We start from the raw sequence: 22,353 nt of genomic DNA, 5'->3' as shown, positions 1-22,353 counted from the left end.
GGGGGGGAAGGAAACATTGTTGCCCACAGTGCCTTAACAAGGCCATTTTCAACAGATCAGCCTGTGGCCTGACATGAGCATTCAAATCTACAATTGCTCCCCTTGATAAACATCATCTGTACTCCACAACTATCAAATCTCACACCATTCACATGCAGAACTCCATACTCAAACATATATCAAAACTGAGTACCACAAAACTTAGAAAAATATATATAGCTTTAATCCCACAATATATTTACAAATACTTAAAATCACATACAAGTGCATAAAAAATATCCCCCATATTACAAAAACAAGGACAATTCTTCTAAGACAAATTAATTTGTCTTCAAATCTACATACCTCCACTTTATATATTACTGAACATCCATGATTTCCAATTAACATCATGTAAAGACATGCAGTGACTGTAGGTTGTGTTGCAATATTTCGTTGATGCGTTTCGGTGGAGTTGACCTATTGGTTCCACCTTCTTCAGTACTAAAACAAATGTACATCTTCCATAATAAAGTGAATAATTGCATACAACATCCAATGTAGTTCCAATCATGGTCCACTTCATCCAGCATCAAGGATAGGGGCCTCTAGAGATTCTGTATAAATTTCCCTTTCACATGTTTGCAGTGTTATGCAGGGAATCTTTGCTATAAAATCAGGCTCTGTTTTAAGGAACCTCAATTTCACCTGGGTTAAACCCCTCAATTCTGAGGTATATCTCAAAGGTACATCTCAAAGTCTTTCTGTAGTGGTGTATTGATAGATTCCCTGTGCCCTTCTAGTGGCTCACTCCTGAATAAGGGCTCAGATGCCTCCTTTATATATAAGTCCTTCATGGTAATAGCGCCTGATATCAATTTAGGATCTTCACCATAGAAACCATTGCAGTATTAGGTTCACTCAATCTAGTCCATCCGTGCTTACACGAATAAAAACAGGAGTGTCACCTGAACAATAAAGGGTGCAGCGTACATAGAGAATATGGGCTACCTCCCAGACAACCCACATCCTGTGATTTGAGTTATTGGACAGAGGAGTTGTCTGAACGCAATAAGCAAAGTCGCGTCTGTTGGCTTAGTGGAATAATGCATCCACAGTTCAACCTCATGGTCACAGGCTCAAAACCTGGTGGGTCCACTCAGACTTTCATCCTTCTAAGGTGGATGTATGACGTTACAACGCATACTTTTACAACGCCTACCTTTACAACGCATTTTTTACACCGCAACATCCATTACAACGCATACCATTACAGCGCATGCCATTACAACGAATTCTTTGAAACTACCTTTACAACGCATTCCACTACAACGCATACTACATTTACAACGCATACCATTACTATTCTAACTCCAGGGGGTGCAACAGTAGGGTAAGTGTTGGATAGTTTAAGGGTACTATGTGTTGTAATGCTATGCGTTGTAATGGTATGCGTTGTAATGACTGCGTTGTAAAGGCATGCGTTGTAGTGGTGTTCGTTGTAGTGTCATGCGTTGTAATGGTTGCGTTGTAAATGCATGCGTTGTAATGGATGTTGCGTTGTAAAAGTTTTGTTGTAATGGTAGTGCGTTGTAAAAGTTGCGTTGTAAAGGTTGTTTCCCTTCTAAGGTTGATAAAATGAGTACCATTACATTGGGTAACAATAAACATCTGTTAATCGGTGGCAAGATACTCTTGGGTGAATGTGCGCTCTACAAATACACATGTTAATAATTTTTCAGACTTTTTAATATTATTATTTATATGGCGCACAAATCATCCCCGAAGGGATCTCTCGGCGCCCGGGGTGCAGACGACAACATGCAGAATCATTAAACTAAAATAGCCAAGTTTTAATTTTTTTTTTTTTAAGATCATGAACGTGGGAGAAGCCCTCAGGTCTTCTGGCAGTGCATTCCAGTATTTGGGGGCCAAATAGGAGAAGGCACGCCCACCCATCATAGCCTTTTCAATTCTCCGGTTTTGGAGGAACTTACGACCACTGGATCTTAACTGCCTGGTTGGAGTATACCATATTAGTTTTCTCGTTAGACATTCTGGTCCTTAACCGACCAGGGCTTTGAAGACCAGACACAAAAGTTTAAAGACTGCTCTTTTCCTCATCGGAAGCCAATGCAACTCACTCAGCAAAGGAGAAGAGGGAGTGCGTGCAGGCATATTCAGAGCTAGGCATGCCGCCGTGTTTTGCACAACCAGTAACTTAGAGAATAAGTCTTCCCTCAACCCCACCAGCAGACCATTTCCGTAGTTAAGTCTACTAACTAGAAGTGCCTGTATCAGAACCTTTCTGGTGGAGAGAGGAATCCAGGGGAAGATCTTCTTCAACATTCGCATCAATCCGAAGCATTTGCCAGATAGAGTTTTCACCTGCTCGTCCATGGACAATTTACAGTCGATTAGCACACCCAGGTTTTTTGCCCATTTTTGGGGGGAGGGAGCTTCTCCGAGTTCCCCCGGCCACCATTCCTCAGTCCATAAATACTTAGCCTTCCCGAACAGTAGGATCTCAGTTTTATTTGAGTTCAATTGCAGGAAGTTCTTTTTCATCAACGCTGCAATTTTTGTCTTACATAGCTTAACCTCTTCGCCGCTAATGACAAGGGTAACTCGTCATGGACTTTCCATTGATTTCAATGGAAAATCAATGAAAAGTAAAATATTGCCTTAGCAGCCAAGTGGTTAAATCTGTCTCTACTCACTCCTAGATCCTTCTCTATGGGGACGATAATCTGTGTATCGTTGGCGTAAGAGATGGTATGAAACCCGCACGATTTGATAACAGAGGCCAGAGAGGACACGTAGATATTGAACAGCGCCGGACTTAACACAGAGCCCTGGGCCGCTCCCTTGTCCACAGTTGCAGTCCTGGACACAAAAGTGTCCAGTTGTACACATTGGGATCTTTCGGAGAGGAAGTTCTGTATCCAATCCAAGGCCCTCCCCTTGACACCAATCTCTCGCAGTTTTTCTAATAGGATTCTGTGAGAGATGGTGTCAAAGGCCGCTGATAAATCCAAAAGAACCAGCATAGTGGGGGTCCCTCCATCCAACAGCAGCCTGATCGTATCTGTCACCTCTGTTAAGGTGAACTCCGTGCTGAATCCATCCCGGAAGTCTGACTGCGAGGGGCCAAGGAGGTTATGCTGTTCCAGATAATCTGAAAGTTGACCGTTCACCAGGGACTCCATAATGTTTGATCACCCTGGAAGAAGAGAAATGGGCCTATAGTTGTTTAAGTCCTCACGATCAGCTGAGGATTTCTTCGGCAAAGGTTTAATAAATGCCTTCTTCCATTTCAGAGGAAAAGAGCCACTTGTTAAAGACGAATTACAGATTTCCTTGATTGGATTAGCCAGTTCCAACCCTAAATCAGACATGATGTGGGGAGGAGCCACATCAGCAGGAGTACCTGACTTGATGTGTTTTAGCAGTGAAAGGACTTGCCCCCTCGTTATGGTTGCAAAGGTCTCCAGTTTAGGCTGGTGCAGCTTATCTGGGGCCGGGATTTCTGCCATATACTCCAGTCTCGCTTGAAGGAGTTATAGATGTTATCTATTTTACTTGTAAAATGCAAGGCTAACTCATCGCACAATTCTTGCGACACGGGACAGGCAAGATTGCTGACTCTTGGGGTAGTAAATTCCTTAAGGACTTTAAAGAGTTCTTTAGAGGAACCCTTAGCTTCATCTATTCGGGTGGCTAGGTGTATTCGCCTAGCTATATTGCAGTTTCTAAAATAAGCCCTGTGTGCTGTGTTATAGGCCAGTCTGTCTTCCCTTGATTTAGTTTTCCTCCATTTCCGCTATCTAACTCTGCATGCGGCTTTCTCTGACTTCAGACTGTCAGAGTACCAAGGTGCCGGAGTAGGTCTTTCATATATGATTTTTGTTTTGATAGGGGTGATAATATCAAAGGCCCTAATCATCTCTGTCTCGAGTTTAGTTATGGCTTCATTGATGTCTTTACACTCACTAAGAGACGGCGTGGAAAATGATAAGCCAAATGTTATTGGTGTTGTTTTCCTCCATTGTCTGCAAGTGACTTCGTGTCCTTCAGACTGACCTGAACTTCTATGGGCAGAGAAAGAGAAACGTATCGCCATACGATCAGACCAACTCACTGCCTGAGGAGGTTCAGTTGTGAGGTTTGACATATTAGTAAAAATGTTATCCAGTGTATGGCCCCCTATATGATTTGCCTCGCATACTTTGGGTGAGAGATCTAACAAGTCCATGGCTGCCAACAGATCTCCTGTATCGCTATTAGAAATGTTATCAAAGTGGACATTAAAGTCCCCCACAATAAAAAAGTTTTCAGCATATAAAACATAAAGGGCCAGAGTTTCCAGTGGTGCATTACAAAAGATCTTTTTGTTTTCACCCGGAGGGTGATACACTACCGCCCCTATTACCTTCTGACAGCGAGTGAATTCCATCGAGAAAATCAACAGCTCCAGATTAGGTGTGGGGATCGTGTCCAGGATTTTTGGATTCAGAGTGGAGCGAGTGGCTAGCGCCAACCCTCCTCCCCTTTTCCCTAATCTATCCAGCCTTACTACAGTATATTCTGAGGGAAATGCAATTGCTAGAGAAGGTGTAGAATGTGTCTGGAGCCAAGTCTCTGTGAATAGACACAAATCTGGTTTGCGAACATCTAAGAAATCCCAGATTTCTACGGCATGCTTGGGTATGGACCTCGCATTAATATATAAGCAGTTGACTTTAGTGTCCAGGCCAATCAAATTCTGGGCGGCTCTTTCTAGCTTAGGCTCCAGAACTAATTGTGTACTAGTGAATGGGCTGCTTATGGAGCCTAAGATTGTTTGTGTTTGACCTGCTATTCACTTACAGTGAGGGCAGCAACTAGGCAGATCTTCATTGTCTAAACAGGCCCTGCCTTCGCAGCTCCGACTGCGCATGATAGTCCTTACCTCCAGTAGCTCCTCCTTAGAGTAGGTCCGGGGCGGCATAGTTATATCTTAATTAAGAAGGCAGAGATTCCTGCCAGCTGCCAGCATCCAGGTGCAGACGGGCTTGCCTTCGGCACGCCAGCGGCGCGCCTGCTGCGCGCCCACTGCGCGCCCGTGGAAGTGGTGTTTTTATGTGTTGAGGCGGCTGAGCACTAGAGCGCTGATCGACCAAAATGGAGCCCGATTTCAGTGCCACAAGGAACGGGTTACCTCTCTCCACTCAAACGGCCATGTACGAGACCGCGGTGGACCGGAGAGACCCTTACTGCCCCATTGCAGACAGAATGCCCAACCACATTCACCAATTTTAACAGAAAGTAAGTGCTCCCAAACAATTCAATAAAAACGATTTTAGATTGACTCTATAAAAAAACAGGTTTTACAAATTCGCATTTTTTAAAAGCAAGCATATGCTACAAATGTATTTGGGTAAAGCGCACTAGCGATTTAGAGAAATGACAGTATGTGAGGCGCTGTTATGTGATGTAAACGGAGTTTCCAGTTTCTCCTTGAACTCATTGACAGGGAGACGTGGAACATAGAAGAGAAAATGTTCTTTGTCCTGGCTGGTTTCCAAAAAGTTTGGGGCTAATGTTCTAGGCTTTTTGTGATTGAACTGGTGCTGATGTTCATCTGAGGTCCATGTGCGTGCACCTACATTATGGCATGTATGTATTTAAGAAACTCCTAAATCTTTATGAGGCCTGTGTACCTGTGTACTGCATTGGTATGCACGTTGTTTGTCATGTCACTTGATAAGTGTGTGAGAATCAACTGCCACAACACATTAATTCTTGTTGTGAACCTTTCTCAGTGAGTGTCTACCCGAGTATCAAGGAAAGGTCATGTTCACCATCCGTTGCTGTTGCCCACAGTCTTTCTTCTGCACCCTGAGACTGCCCCTTCTTCCCCATGCAGCCGACAGCCTCAGACTTCATGACCACTGCCACACACAAGCTAGTCCATACATGTTTAGTGAACATTTGAGCTTGGGCAGTTAATTTTAGGTCATGCATTGGTATTAAATGGGTATGGCTGGACATTTAAAGAAGTGCATTGCATTTTGAGCGTGTGCATAAGATGGCTGTGACTGAGCATAGGATGATTGTAGCTGGCTAGTGCTGCATTTAGGGAAAGGGTTATACTTCACACTGAATATACCTGGTTATGCAATGGCTGTGTCTGTTGCATAAATGGACTCCAAGAAGGTAGAGTAGAGGAGTTGGCCTAACGGCTGGGGCAGCCGACCTCAAACCCGGGGAACCGGATTCGATTCTCGGCAATGACGCTGAACATCCTGTGATTCTGGACAAATCACTTAATCTCCCCGTGCCTAACAAGAATATATGTGTCCTCATGTAACGCAACTGGTACTAGTGTAAAGGCTCCAATACTTTCAGGCCAAGTTCGCGCTATATAAAACTCTATTAAAAAAACACATTTGGATGCTGCTGGCCGTCCATCATCCCCTTTGGTATCGCTTCGTTCGCCCTGAGTTGACAGGGTATGCCCAGACGTGGGTCCCTTACTCACTCTACCACTGGATTCAAGATAGCCTGGCTGATGAGGATTATAAATCCGAAACCGGTCCCAGGATGCTTGTTTCCTGTCCAGGGAAGATATGGCTTGGCAGTTCAGGCTGGACTGTTCCCATGAGGCCCAGGGTGAGACTGATTTGCATATGGCCATGTTTGAACTGAACTGGGGTGGTGGGGTGAGCTAAAGAATGATGATGGATTGAACCCAGATCAGTTGACTGGGGGTGAGTGTTTGATTTGCTCAAACACTCCTTCCATCACCCCCTTTGGTAGGGCAAACACTGGCAGCACCCTAGTTCAGTGTTTCCCAAACTGGGGTCCGTGGACCCCCAGGGGTCCATGACACATTCCCAGGGGGTCCGTAGGCAGCAGTTTTAAAAGCACTGCAAAGTTCCTTGTAGCATTAGCAGTTTTCGAGAAACAATAAAAGTTTCAAGATAACACCAGTGATTAATGTGTGTGCCGCAGGGGTCCGCCCTTTTACCCCTTTTATTCAATATTTATTTATAGCCTCTGATCTCACTGCTTAATCAGATGGATTGCCAGGTCTACAATTACGCTGACGACACCCAAATTGTCATCCAAATGGAGGACGAGCCAGGTGTGTTTGCGAGATTACAAAATATTCTTAAGCACACAGCCAATTGGATGTCCATGAATTCGCTAAAAATCAATCCTGACAAGACCGAGGTGTTGCCAATCACTATCGTAGGCAACCCATGGAATGATGGCTTCTGGCCAAGAGAACTAGGGACCCCCCCAGAACCAATGGCGGCAGTAAAAAGCCTGGGCATCCATGTGGATGGCAAGCTATCCATGCAGAAACAAGTCACTGCGGTGGTGGGAACCTGTGTTTGCCTTCTCCGACAACTAAGAAAAATCTCTTCACTATTGTCCTTCTCAACTTTGAGGGGCGCGGTCTCTGCTATGATCTTAGCGAGGCTGGATTATGGCAATTCGCTATATAGAGGCCTGCCTCAAAAACTTCTGGACAAGTTGTCATGAATGACGCTGCAAATCTCATCTTTAACCACATCGCTGCTGTGCATTTTCCCCTCCTGTGCTGGAAAGTGTGATTTTGGTTCTTTCATGACGAGCTCAGCTCGTCATCAGCACAGCTCCACTGTGCCTCATGACGAGCTGAGCTCGTCATGAGCATGGAAGGGGTTAAGAAACCGAGGAATACGCATGCCTCCCCCCTCATGCGTGAGCTGCACTGGTTGCCAGTGAGGCAGAGGGTACTGTTTAAAGGTCTCTGCATTGCACACAAATCCTTATATGGAAAGGCGCCTGACTTCCTATAGGCCTGGTAGGATGTTAAGATCGTCGGAAGCTACTCTCCTCACCCAACCACGTTTTAGGCTGGCCACAGTTGGTGGCTGCGCTATCTCTAATACCCTTCCAGCAGCCTGGAACAAGCTACCAGTGGAATTACGGAAAGAAACCAACCTGCTGTGCTTTCGGAAGAAGTTAAAAACTGTGCTCTTCCAACAAGCTTGGGTGGGGCTGTAAATTTTCGAATGGCCCTCTGAATGTCTACTGTGCGTACCTGACAAAAGCGCTTAGAGACCCCTGGGTTATAACGCGCTATACAAATCGAAAAAAATAAATAAATAATGTACCTTCTGGCTGGAGAGAGAGGAGTTTTCTCCAGTGCTAGGTTTGACTAATCTACTGTAGCACAGAGGGTTAATTTGCCTGCTGCAAAGAACGTATACCATGCCTTTTAAAAAATAGTATTTTATGTGAATAGGTCAGTGGTTACTGCTTTTGTCACAGAGATTCTTTTTTTACTCTGCAGCTCATAAGAGACAATCAATCTAGCACAGTGACCTATAAACGGTCATCAGAGAGCTGTCTACACACTGCATGGTACAAGTTAGTAACTTATGTTTTTTCCCAGTCTTTCATTATCCTGAAGCTGTTAAATGAGTTTATTTGGGTGCAAATATTTTTTTATTGTTAGTCAATGCTAACCACTGTGTTATGTTCTGAATCCTGAGTTTGTGCTTTTCCAGACCAAGCACTCGTTAAAAATGCCCTCCAGTATGAATCACCTGTGAATCCTACACCTTGTAGTCCACTTTACCTTATGTAACATTTTCTCCACAATGATTTACACGTATGATTCATTGTCTCTATATGTGTGTGATGTAAAGTGCTCTGAAATCCTACACTGGTATGAGAGATGCTTTAAAACAAATGAAATACACATGACAGAGGGGCAATGGAGAGATGAGAGGCACTGTTGAAGGGTGATAATAAGGCAATCATTGAAGAACCCCAACAAAGATTGTTGTATCCTGGTGCATAATAAGGTCATAATTTACTATTCTTTAAAAGCTGATATAATTCCCAAACTCCCAAAGACCCCTTTGTTGTGGTCAGGCTCACTCACTGCACTTGGTGTGCACTCTATGGGGACTGGTCTGAAAACATTTGCCAGGGCTGCTTTGGGTTTCCACTCTGGCAGGAGCAGGAGCTTTGTACTACGAAATAAAACCAACCATTTCAAATTGAATCATGGAAATACAGCACCACCTTCCCATTAACATGTTCTGTTTTTGGCAAACTCTTTCACTATAAAATACTAAAATCCTTAGTAATTCGAGTATTTGTTTTGTGTGCATGTGTGTTTATTTTTTTTAATTATTTTTTTAATGTTTGAAAACATAATCATACAAATTGCTGGGGGTCCCCGGCTTCCAGTGGTGAGTCAATGGGGTCCTCAGGAGTCAAAAGTTTGGGAACCACTGCCTAGTTAGTACATTGTAATAATTGTAATCACTTCCCTCACCTGCAGTAAGGTGCTTTTGAATGTTTTACTCATTGTGAAGTTTTTAACTACAGTGATCTTGATTGAAATTATATTATCAGGGCCATAGGTCACATGGCATATTTTCCTGTATTGGTATCGATATCAAAGAGCATGGGCTGTCCTGTCATTTGATATCATTGTGGTCAAAGGGCACAGTATAATTTGATTTTGGATGAACAACAGGCAAACATTATGAGCTCATTAGTTTTAATTAACCATTTCAAAGTGGAACCACCCATTAGCACAAGAGCCATGGACCCATCCTAAAAGGATGCGACCAGCCCAGCCTGCTGTACCATGTGAAGGAAAATACAAGCTGCCCAAGAAACATTTTGTCATCATTAAATCTCGCCAGTGAGATGCAGGTTTGAGCTCCTAGAGTCCCATCTGGCACACCCACGAATGTTATGGGGAACATCTAATTTCCTTGCTGATGCCACAACCCACGAACCTTTTCCTGACCCTCGGTGCTATTCACGGACCTGCCCGCCTGTCTCCCGCTGCTCTGCCGCTCTATTTTCCATCAGAGCAGGGCCGCCGAGTGGAGACCGGCGAGGGGCGGACTACGACTCCCAGACGCCCTAGCGGTGTACCGCGTCACCTGTGAGCGCCAGGAGGCGCATAAAAGAGTCATCAGCTCCATCGAGTGGGGGAACATCTAATTTCCTTGCTGCTGCCACAACCCACAAGCCTTTTCCTGACCCTTGGTGCTATTCAGGACCCGCCCGCCTGTCTCCCGCTGCTCTGCCGCTCTATTTTCCATCAGAGCAGGGCTGCCGAGTGGAGACCAGCGAGGGGCGGACTACGACTCCCAGACGCCCTAGCGGTGTACCGCATCACCTGTGAGCGCCAGGAAAAAGAGTCATCAGCTCCATCGAGTGGGGGAACATCTAATTTCCTTGCTGCTGCCACAACCCACAAACCTTTTCCTGACCCTCGGTGCTATTCACGGACCCGCCCGCCTGTCTCCCGCTGCTCTGCCGCTCTATTTTCCATCAGAGCAGGGCCGCCGAGTGGAGACCGGCGAGGGGCGGACTACGACTCCCAGACGCCCTAGCGGTGTACCGCGTCACCTGTGAGCGCCAGGAGGCGCATAAAAGAGTCATCAGCACCGTCTCCCGGGACGCCGGGGGAAGCCCTGGCCAAGGGCGGGCCCGTTTAAGCCCGTTAAAGACCGGGTAAGATTGGACTGGGCCACCCTATTGACATTTGTTGTTTGATAATCTCTGTTACATTAGAACCGCCACTTTACTGTTGTTTACCTGGTGTCATCCAGTATTGTTTTCAACTGTGGCTTTAACATCTTGACTATGTCTCCTAGAAATACTAGAAGTAACAAGGCACTACGTGCCGCCCAGACCATTGGCCCAATTGACCAATTTATCTCCAGGGCCAATGATGATATTAATCAAGGTGTACTCTTACTGGAACGGAGGGTTTCACAGGAATTGACTAAGGCTAAACGCTCCTCCCTGGGCTTATTGGCCGCCGCCCAATCCCCTTTGCGGCCCTTAGTATCTGGCGCACTATCGGACGACCTTGTCGACTCCCATACTGTCCCAGGGACAGTGGACCTGTCTGTATCCCTGGATCTGTCAGTCTCGCAACTATCACCATCACCCTTGTCGTTGGAGAGAACCCCAGCTCTGTTTACAAGCCCGAGCAGGAATTACTCCAACATAACTATCAACTGGGGCCAGAGGGAAGGTGCGATACTGAAGAAAAAAAGAAACCTCAACAAATCAAACTCCGCAAACAGACTCAGACTACTATTCAATCTGGTTCACAACTCCTACCTACCATCCAGTGCCCTAGCCCAACTGCTTCTTCTCAGCAAGAGCCAAATCCCTTACCCGCAGAAATAATTAATCTATCCACCACCACGGCTAACCTTAGTGTCAATAGCAATGTGGGAAGTAGGTGTGAAACCTGTGGCTTAAACAACCAGTTATTGGCTAGACTAGAGGTATTAATAAAATCGTATGTGCAACCCATTGAGCTTTCCCTGCATAAAATCGAAAATCAGATAGAAGTGTTGAACTCAGCCCATAAAACCAACAAGGGGTCGGTTCCCAGTCACACCATGGCTCATAAATCTAACCCCAAAACACCAAGGAAGGGCCGGTACTAACAAAACAAGCAACTAAACCGGCCACCACAGCTACCACAGCGGCTGCCGCACAACAAAAACCACCATCTTTTGCTGCGTAGAAAGGCTGCCTTACCAACACCTTCATCTCCCCCATCCACCCAGGCCCCCATCCAAACAAAAACAACAGGGTTTCAAAACACCTCCCATAAGACCAGGAGGAAAGGTGGTCATCCTATCCACCTACCCCCGGAAGCTACTCCGTACGTTGTCATCATGACAGGGGTCCCTGAGCTGAATTCAAATATGGAGGAACCAGGCTGGTCCTTAAAAAACAAAGTACTACACTGGCTTTCTACTAATAGGCCCCTTCCCCCTTACTCTAACAGTAGAGTTATATCGGCCCGTAGGGTCCCCTGGTTAGGTAAAGAGTCAAAAACTATCCAGGGTGACTGTGTCATTATCAACTTCGAGGATCCTCAAACGGTTGAGCACATTTGCTCCTGGGGCTCGCAACTTACATCTGATGGAATAGGTACCAAAAGACTCTCGTATTTCTATCCTCCAACAAACCACTATACTATAGGTCCAGAATGGAACTGGACCCAGGTTGGAAACTGGAATAGAAGATGAGACTGGACAGATTGGCAGGGTTATGGGAGTAGAGACCCCGCACCAATTTTCGGATGGAGAGGAGTCCCACTATCAAGTAGATATGACTGTCTGGAAATGGTGGATTGACCATCATCTGATAGTATTCAGAAAAGTATAGACCCTACTACCTCTGGGTCTAAATCACCGAAAGTATCCTACTGCTCCCCGCCCACATCTCCTGAAGATGGTACTCTTGCTTCAGCGAAAGTGCCTACTTCACCATTCATTGAAGCACAACCTACCCTCGTTAAAAACGACGATCACAATGCACCTCTTACTTCTCTCAGTTCAGGAAATCCACCTACTGTCATTTTGCCGAATGTCAATAATTCAACTCCCCCTATCCAGACGCTTACTGCACTATATTGGAATGTTGCGGGTCTCCGCTCAAAACACAATCTCAAATCATGGTTGGACATAGTGAATACCCACCAAATAGTCTGTTTACAGGAAACCTAGGCCATAGAGCCAATTCACATTCAGGGTTACAAAACATTCCATTCTCCAGCCAGCATTACCACTCATGGCAGATCTAAGGGAGGTCTAGCAGTGTATATATCAACTAATTTGCCAGCAAAGAAAATAACCATTCTGCCTACCACAACTAATTTCCAAATTATATTTGTTGTATTCAACAAATGTACGTTATATTTTTTTATTAATTTTTATAACAACCTCCTCCCCTCTGAATGTGTGAAAACTGTCACTGAAATCTCCCTTCTTATAAACGAACAGCGTAATAAGCATTCATTACTTGTTTGTTATGTGATTTGGGGGGATTTCAACGTTCCTCTGTGCATCAACCATAAGAAGGGCATTTGTGGGCTTCTAGACGAAGACGATTGTCCCTTGTGACTCACTTTGCTCACACACATTTAGGTACTGCCCTGAATGATAGTTTTTTCTCCCTGGAATTGGTGTACGCTAATGATATTTTGGATCCCCCAGTTGAATTCAGACCCACATTCCACGGTAGGGGCTTGTCAAGCACTATCCACTATATTTTATGCTCACAAATTTTAAAGGGTAAACTCCAACAGTTCAATACAGGTTCTGACATCTCAAGCGACAATTTCCCTAATAGTACCACTTTGTCATTTGACACTGATGAGTTCCATCCTACTAGGACAAGTTTACTGACCCAGCAATCTTTGGTCATGGATAAAACCAACGGCTTTTCCGTGAAATGGTCCAAAATTGATCCTCTAGTAATTACAGGCAATATCATTTCTAAGGCCTTTCCCTGGATTGATAACTGTTTGGCAGAGGAGTTTTCACCCAAGCTTATTCTATCTAGCTTCCAGGAGATTTTAACAATTATGCGGGCTGAATTACTCCATCATCATAAACCAGGTAACCAGCTATCTCCTCGATGGTTCATTCAACCTGCCGCAAAGCTTTATCAGCCCTAAAAAAGGCGTTACATAACCCAAATAGAGACACAGCTGAGATAGCCAACAGAATTGTAAAAAGGATCTTAAGAAAAACCTATGGGCACAATTACATGAGAGCTGTCTAAGCAAAGACTGCTCTCTGTTTTGGCGCACAGTTAAAGCACCCTTTTTGGCCGATGTAAATACACCCCAACACCTAGATGTGGCCGTGACGGCTGACGAGTGGGTGACCCATTTCTCTAAGATTTTTGGTGGTTTCCCTGTTGATACCACAACACTGGTTAAGCCGACAAATGACTCTACTAAGGTGCAAGTATACCCCATTGACCGTCATTTCACTGTAAGCGAGGTCTTACACGCCCTAACGTCCTCCAAAACTGGTAAGGCCCCAGGTCCTGACGGAGTCCCCCTTGACATCTTTGTAACTAACATAGAACTGTGGTCACCCATTGTCACCGAGGTGATGGCGGCAGTTACTAAAGTTGGTCTACTAGACTCCTGGTCCTCTTCCATTCTGCTTCCCATTTTTAAAAAGGGGGAACAAAACAACCCAGCCTGTTACAGGCCCATCTCCCTCCTGGACTCCCTCGGGAAGGTCGCGGGTCGTCTGATCCTGGAACGTCTCCAGGATTGGGCGACGGAGAACAAAGTTTTGACTGACCTTCAGTATGGATTCCAGGAGGGCCTTGGTACTGTAGAACAGGCACTGAACTTAACCCTTTTAATAGGCAAGTACGTTGGGGCAAAGGGAGGCAACTTGTACTTAGTATATGTTGACCTCAGCGCAGCGTTCGACTGCGTGATACATTCAAGGCTGTGGTCCATTCTCAGTGAACTGGGGGTCGATCCCCCTCTTATTAAATTTCTACATGAGCTTTATTCAGACGCTTCAGCATGCGTAAGATACGGGATTGGTGGCGAATTATCGCCTTCTTTCTCAGTAACTAAAGGAGTTAGACAGGGCTGTGTCCTGGCCCCTTTTTTGTTTAATCTTTACACCAACGGGCTGGAAACGGCCATGTTAGCAAGGTGCCAGGACCTTCCATCTATCAACCACCGCCCTATCCCCGCTTTACTTTACGCGGACGACTCCGTTATACTAGCAAGAACGCTAATCCAGTTGCAAAAACAACTGGATAAATATTGCCAGTTTATGCTCTCACTGGGGTTAAAAGTTAACAAAAGCAAAACCTTTGTTATGCATACAGGGCCCAAGGTAAAGAATCCCAAACCTGTTTTATAGAACAAGTTAGATTGGAGTGTGCCAGGGAATATCCATATTTAGGCATTCTAATGGACAATCAGTTATCATGGAAACAAGCAGTGGCAAGCAAAAAGTTGCTCTATCAGAGAGCAACTTCGGCTCTTGTTTCCTTTTCAAGGAAATTGGGTAAACCTGCCCCCTCTGAGTTGCTTAAAATATATCATGCCAAATGTCACAGAATAGCAACTTACGGCGCAGGCGTCTGGGACTATCTCCCGCAGACGAATTACAAAAAGTCCAAAATGTTTTTTTTTTAAATACTTATTGGCTCTCCCCCAAAGTGCCCCAATATACGGTTGCCATATTGAACTAGGCATCGATTACTTAGCCGACAACATCAGATGTCAGACGATTCTTCTATGGCACCGTATTTGGAACAAACCCCAATGCCACTTAACCCATTCCTTGATATCTGATTGTCTATCCCTGATAAGTTGGAGAAAATTCCCTGTTTATTGTATGTTTCCAACTTCTTAAAGGATCTGAACCGCACATCTTACTTCACCGAGCCTTCCTCAACATCTGATATTAGTAGAAGTGCTCTGAAAAATCTCTGTTTAAACCATCTCAGGGATTTACGTCTTTCCAGTGAAGTATCTAAGCCAACAAATGTGCAGATCCTAATGGTTCAAACCTCCTTTGGTACCCAGCCGTATTTAACATTCTTTTTATCTAACCACGAAAAATTTGTTCTAACTAAGTTTTGTTTCAATTCTCGCCTTGTTACATTCCCCATTGAGTTAAATTGGTCTCATGATCTGATTAAATGCCCGTGTGACAGTGTTTCACTTCAATCGACCATCCACTTAACCTTCTTTTGCCGATATTATGAGCAACCACGCAAGCGCTGGATTATCCCACTTCTTCGACAAATGGGACTGAGAACTTGTCGGCCAGCCTTTCTGGCACTCCAGCTATTAGACTCACAACATGTAGCCAAATATGTTGCTCTATTCTTAAAATCATGTCTGAAAATACGTTGTAAAATTGGGTTACCGTCTCCTTGATTCATTGTGTATTTGAATTAACTTGTAAAGTGGTTTTATCAAATGTTTTTAAACAACATTCAGTTTTTAGGTGTATAATGACATTGTGTTTTTATGAAATTCTATTTGTATTCATGATGTACTTTTTATGATTCACTAAATGTCAATCGAATAAAAGTTTTTGAAAGAAAGAAAGGATGCAAATGTTGGTACTTACTCTTGGCCTCATGCCATTTCAACATTTGTTAACCAGTGAAAACCATTGCAGAGAGGGACAGACATTTTGGTTTGGAACAAGACTGTCTAGCCCTCCCCAAAACAGGTGAGTGAAACCTGAACCGTGAGGCCACTTACCTGTGAAGGGGACCACTATCAAAACCAGATTAATTTCTGTATTAGTTAACCTTATTGGTAAACAGAGACATTTTGAGGTGTGGACAAAATGGGACGTTGCCCAGGGCCCCTACCTTCCAAAGGCCTCCCTTGGAAAGTAAACGTTCTCTCTCCCTCTCTCTCTCTCTCCCTCTCTCTCTCTCTCTCTCTCTCTCTCTCTCCTCAGTCTATTTTCATATCTAAAACGTTCTCCTCTCTGCCTACTCCTTCTGTCATGGGATCACATTTAGGCCTGCGTAGGGACACAACCATTTTACATGCTCACGATTTATAGTTTCCATCTTTTCAGATATGCTGACATTTGACAAACATTTGCTCATGTACAGAAATGTTTTAATGATTGAGTCCTTCTGCCAATGTTAAAATATTTGGTGCTATCCACTAGAAGTGATTATCTAAGGTAGCTTACTGTCAGTAACCTCCTTATCAGCTTACAGAGCAGCAGTCACCATCACCATCTACAACAATGGTATCATCCTCATTCAGTGTTCAGACCACCATCTTAAATTAGTTGAGGAATTCTTCTCTAACATCTTGAAAACTTCCTCTAATTCTGAATCCTCAACGGCTCCAGCTGAACCAATCCTGTACACTTCTCTAACTCACTCCTTCAACTGATAGGTTGAATTCCGTAGCTCTCCACACCAGTTTGCAATATCATCCCACACCCAGAATCTTTACATAAGAGTTACACAACCAAGCTACCTAGACTATACCCTTAACATGCCATCTGCCTCAAACATGAGCTCCCCTTTTGCTGATCCTCCATTAACACCTAATAATTTACCATTTTCACCCCCATCTCTCCCCTCCTAATGTTGATATTTCTCCTACCCTCATCCCACTCTCTAGTAGCAGCTGCTACCGGACGGGAGACGGGGCGGGTTGGACGAAGACAATGAAAAAAAAACATATACCTGGGCGGCCGACCGCAGTCTTTTTCCTCCATCCTCTTCTTCCTGTCACCACCAGCAACAAGAAGCACCCGGGCTCCCAGGCTCCCCATAGCCAATCACAATGCTGCAATGCTGCATTGTGGTTGGTCTGAGCACGATGTATGGGTGCTCAGACGGGGAAAGGGAGGCTCTGCATGTTCCTCACCAGGGTGTGCACAGCAGGCATGGTGGGGATGATGCAAAGTTCACAGGACTGCCAGGCAGTCATGCACACTTAAGGAGTGTCAACCACTCGTCTCCCTGATTTGGCCAGCCCCACCTCGAGAGCCACTGGAGTGTAATTCTTTATTGCTCAATTATTAAAAATCATTGCAATTAAAAATAATAAAATCATGAGTAAAAAACAGATCACATTATTCTCCAATTTATACACAACTGTGTGCACATAAAAGGATGGTTATTTCTATGGTTACATGTCACACTGGAACATAATACCACAGTTGCACTTATTTTATCAAAATTGTTAAAAATTCATAAATCAAATAACATCCCAGGGATGTGCAAAAAAACTGTAAATATGAGATGACATAGTGCAATAGGTGTAGAAATGTCAAAGTGCAAAAAATTTACACATTATAAGTCCTTCTACAAACAAGAAATAAAAACAAATAGGTGCTTCCATATTCTCTTTGGATGCTAGTCACAAAAGTGAGCTAAGACCGAATCATAAAATACAACTGCAAACACATTCAAAGTGCGAATAGCCTGGCAGCAGCAGCCATACATTTTCTAAAATGTACCTTGTCCTAAATTGCACACTGCAGCAGCAATTGTTCCGCAAATTATAGAAAATGTATCATCTGACATAGTAGTGGAATTGGATTCACCCGATAAACATATAATAAGAGCCTGAAAGGCTGATCTAGCCCTTGCTTTAAGGAATGGAGGTGTCAATAATGCACAGCGTATTTTAAGCAGTTTAGGACACACACACAAGTCAAGTCAAGTCAAGTCAGGATATTTGTATTGCGCACATATCACTACTAAAGAGTCTCATGGCGCATGCAGACAGTTCTGACAAGGAAGAGAGCAGCACACAATATGTAACCAGGTTTCATGTTGCCACCTGCACAGCCTACATTCCATATTTGGCCATTTTTGTATCCATATTGGTGTGACTTCTTTAGTTGGGTATATTCCAAGTCTTAATTTAAAAAATACTTCCTTCATGTGGGCCGTAAAATGGGCATTTAAATATGGCTGAATTCACAAGGAATGATAGGAATGAATCACAGATCAGGACTACCTGCCAACACTCCGAACTATGCTCACAAAATTCATCTGACAGAATAAAAGAGCTCGTCCACCCTTCAACCTGCTTGGGCGGCCGAAGGAGGTCTAGCACTCCCAGATTTCCACCTCTATTATAAAGCTGCTCAATTACAACTAATTACTGAATGGTCCCAGCGAAAGTCAGATAAGTACTGGCTTTATTTGGGCTGGGCAATAGTAGGGAGAGCCAGTTGGGATATCTTCTGGAAAGCAGAAGTGGATGCCCCAGAAATGCTTACCTAAGTACCCCATCTAAAACGACCCTAAAGACATGGGATGAGGTGGTTAAACTGGCCGCCTGGGTGAGGTCCCCTTCCCGTACACCGCAATTCACTAGAACCAGCATTCCCTTTGACCTCACAACCAGGCCCATTTGACACATGGAGGGAGGGGGGATGTCTCACCCTGTTCATCATCTTTCATAATTGGGACATAATAACCTTAGAGTATGGTCAACAGGACTTTCACCTTTTGAGCTCAGAGCACTTCCATTACCTACAGGTGAGACACTGTGTGCTACACCCGGAGGTTAGAGAGCTCACAGCACTAGAGCACTCTGTGAGGGTGACTGAGGCCACTTAGGGTACCATCTCCTTTCTATACTCCCTGCAGCTGCACACACCGGCCTCCCAGGAACCACAACACATTACTTTCTTGGAACGCACACTGGGATAAGATATTACCGATAGACAGTGGAAGACACTCTGGAAAGACAACCCAACACAACCTCTCCTTAGGTCTGCGAGAGGCTCATTATAATTGTATGTATTGTATTGTATTGTAATTGCATTTATATAGCGCTTACTACCCCTGACGAGGCGTCAAAGCTACTATATGATTGGTACCTATAACCTACCAAATTGAAAAAACTTTTCCTAACACTTCGGACCTCTTTTGAAGGGGTTGTCGGCTCTTAGATGACTTTCGCCATGTCTGGTGGGACTGTCCAACAATTCGCCCTTTCAGGTCTGAAATCCTAGCCCAAATCAAATGACAAGCGTGGAGAATCACGACGCGCGCACTTAGGACCCGACCTCTCCGGACCCCGCCCGCTCCTGGTCTCTGGTGGTTGGTCGGGCGGACGGCCCAATCGACGTCCGGCCGACCCATTTCCGCTCCGGCGATATTGCGTGACCCGAGGGTCAGGGGGTGGAGACTCTGGGCCTATTTAGGGTCAACTCCCTGTGACTGGGATCTCTGTTCCCGCTATCACTCCTGGATACCTGACTGCTCACGCCGGCACCTGGCCTTTCTCGTGATCCGGGCCGGCTTTCCGAAACTCTAGAAGCAGAAGGATCGAGCATCGTTTGTGTAGCCAGGTAAGGGGTCGAGTGCCTCGGGGGGCCTCGTGGGTAGCCGTGAGTCACGGTGGGTGCTGAGAAGGGATTGGAGTGTCGCTGCCTTACGGGGCTTACTGCTGTGTGCGGGGATCCTCGTGGTGCGGGCTCCTGCCGGGCGGCGTGAACGGTGCTTAGGGGTGCGGGAACAGGGAACTCGGGGCGCGTTAGGTGCTATAGCAAGGTAGTGCAAAGCGCGATATAGTTAGCATGGCGCCAAAAAAGGGAGGACAAAAGCAAAAGGAGTCTGAACCTGAACTAGCGCAGATATGAAATTGATGCTAAAGAAGTTGAGCAAGGATGCTCCCGATAGCGGGGCTGAGAGCGATTCTTCCCGGAGGGAGCTGCCCGAGGTAGTGGAGCGGCCGCGCAGGGGAGTGCCACCGAAGGCCGCTTGTCCGCCAGTAAAGAAGATGGCCAAGGCACAGCCTAAAAAGAAAGGGGTGAAGAGTAGGCCTAGCCCTACCAGGGGGAAACAGGACGAGGGATCAGTAGGTCCCGTCCCCACGCCTCCGTTAGATGCAGAGCGGGTTTTCCCTTCTGATCCCATGCCGAATGTGGCCACGCCAACGGACCCAGTGGGTTCAGTTTTGTCTAAGATTAGGGAGGCGCTGAAGGCGTTGGCCCCGGGAGGCGCGGTACCATTAGTCACGGTCCCTCCGGCCCCACTACCACCGCAGCCGGTGGCCGCAGTGGCAGCCGCTGGCGATCCGTTGGATAGCTTGCTGGCGTCAGTTTCCACACTAGTGGGCCAATTATCAGCCCCGGAGAAAGTATTAGAGAGAGTGAGCGCTGAGGCGGCAGCACCGTGGGTCCCCCCGCAGGCCACAGAACAGGGCGCGTTGCAGGATATTCAGAGGCAGTTGGCGCTCTTAGTCGAGTCGCGCAAAGCGTTGCCCAATGTAGCGATTGGAGCTCAGCCCCCCGCGACAGCGATAGCGGTGCCACCTACAGGAGGTAAGCCTGGTGACGCTACACTGAGGAGCAGCGAGGTGGGAACTAGTCAGGGGAACGTGTTGTCTCAGTCAGGGATGTTTCGCCCTTTCAGGTCTGAAATCCTAGCCCAAATCAAATATATGCTGGGGTACCCAATCCCAGATACTCCTGAATTCACTCTCTTGTGCCTACAGGATAATTACCTGAAATACCAAACAAAAAGTGGTAAAGACATAAGGTGGCTCTGCCTGGGGGGGGGGGGGGGGGGGGAGATTGCGATAGTTGCTGCTTGGAAGAAGAGGGAGTCCCTAGCCTTGGCACAATGGCATGCACGCCTTTGGCAGGCAGTTATGGAAAGAATGAGTGACATCTTCAGAGATAACGTCAAAAACTTTGAATACTTCTGAAGTCCCTTAATTAGCTACCTCTCCAGGGCAATTCCGCTCATAGCCAGCCCCTCCCGGGTACCAGCACTACATCTTTTCCAGTTTTGAATAGCGGTACTAATAGAGAGAACTACCTGAATATTGTATATACCCCCATGGTGTCCGAAGAGGGGGTCCGGGCGGAGCGCGGAGGTCAGTGAAGAGGGGGGGTGGGGGGGGTCAGGGTGTTTGGATGCGGAACAGTGCCGGAAGCCGCCAAATCTGTGCCAGGGGCCGCCACGCAAATATGTAGTCATCCTCAGAGGATTATTATATTAAGGATATATATTGCCGTGGTGGCCCCTGGGGTTTGGTGGCCCTGTGCAGGTGCACAGCTTGCACATGCCTAAGGCCGCCCCTGCGACTGAGGAGGGTCATTTACTGTATGTTTAGTCTCTAGGACTGGCAATAGTCTGATATGAAACCTGCTGTAGGGAAGACGTTGCATAACAATAGAATGTTGTCTACAGATATAGCTACTGGATGGCTTAACATGTACTCCAAAATTGAATGTATTACTACATATTGTGTTATAAAAATCAATAAAAAGATGTTTTACAAAAATAACTTAACTTAAGAAGTAAAACAAAAACAGAAGCTCAGTTGCAGGCAGCTTGCCCTTTAATGGCGCCTCCTCGGGCGCCTCCAGGTCTGTCCACCGCAGAGCATTGAGCCATGTGGTTTAACAGACCTTCTGTCGTATTTCACTCCCTTTCATAGCAGAGTTTCACGACTCCAGCCCGCTGAGCTGCATCCCTGCACTTGGGAGGTTGTGTTTAACGGGACATGACCCCATCCCTTAGCACTTGGCCCTTCACGTCCACTACATAAACCTGCTCAGGCGGGTAATGCTTTGCCTCGTAAACCCTGAGCCAGGCCAAGGTTCTGTATATGAGCCAATGATATCCTGCTTAACAGGCTGCTCTCCCATTGCAGTATTGGCACCCAGCTTCTGGAACACTCTTCCTTTAGACATCAGAACCTGCACTGAATTCTCTAGATTCGGTAGAAGACTTGGCTATTCACCCAAGCTTATAACTAGATTCTGCAGACAACTAAATATATGGTGTGAATGCGTACACTATGCCGAGGAGATCTATTTTTGGAGTGTACCCGCAGATCCAATCTGCCAATGACAGGAGCCTCATTGACCTGCTCCTCACGGCGGCAACAAAGACAATCCTGTCTAACTGGAAAGATACAGGGAGGGCCACTTTCAAAGTATGGTTCAACTGGGTCACCTTCCTAAGGGGAGCTGACAACATAACGAAAAACCAAACACCACAAGTTGGACGCAGCAATGAGATGTAGCTTTCTGTGGA

This window comes from Lissotriton vulgaris, chromosome 10, assembly GCF_964263255.1.
Source record: "Lissotriton vulgaris chromosome 10, aLisVul1.2, whole genome shotgun sequence".
Lineage (NCBI taxonomy): Eukaryota > Metazoa > Chordata > Amphibia > Caudata > Salamandridae > Lissotriton > Lissotriton vulgaris.
Note: the sequence above shows the minus strand (reverse complement) of the source record.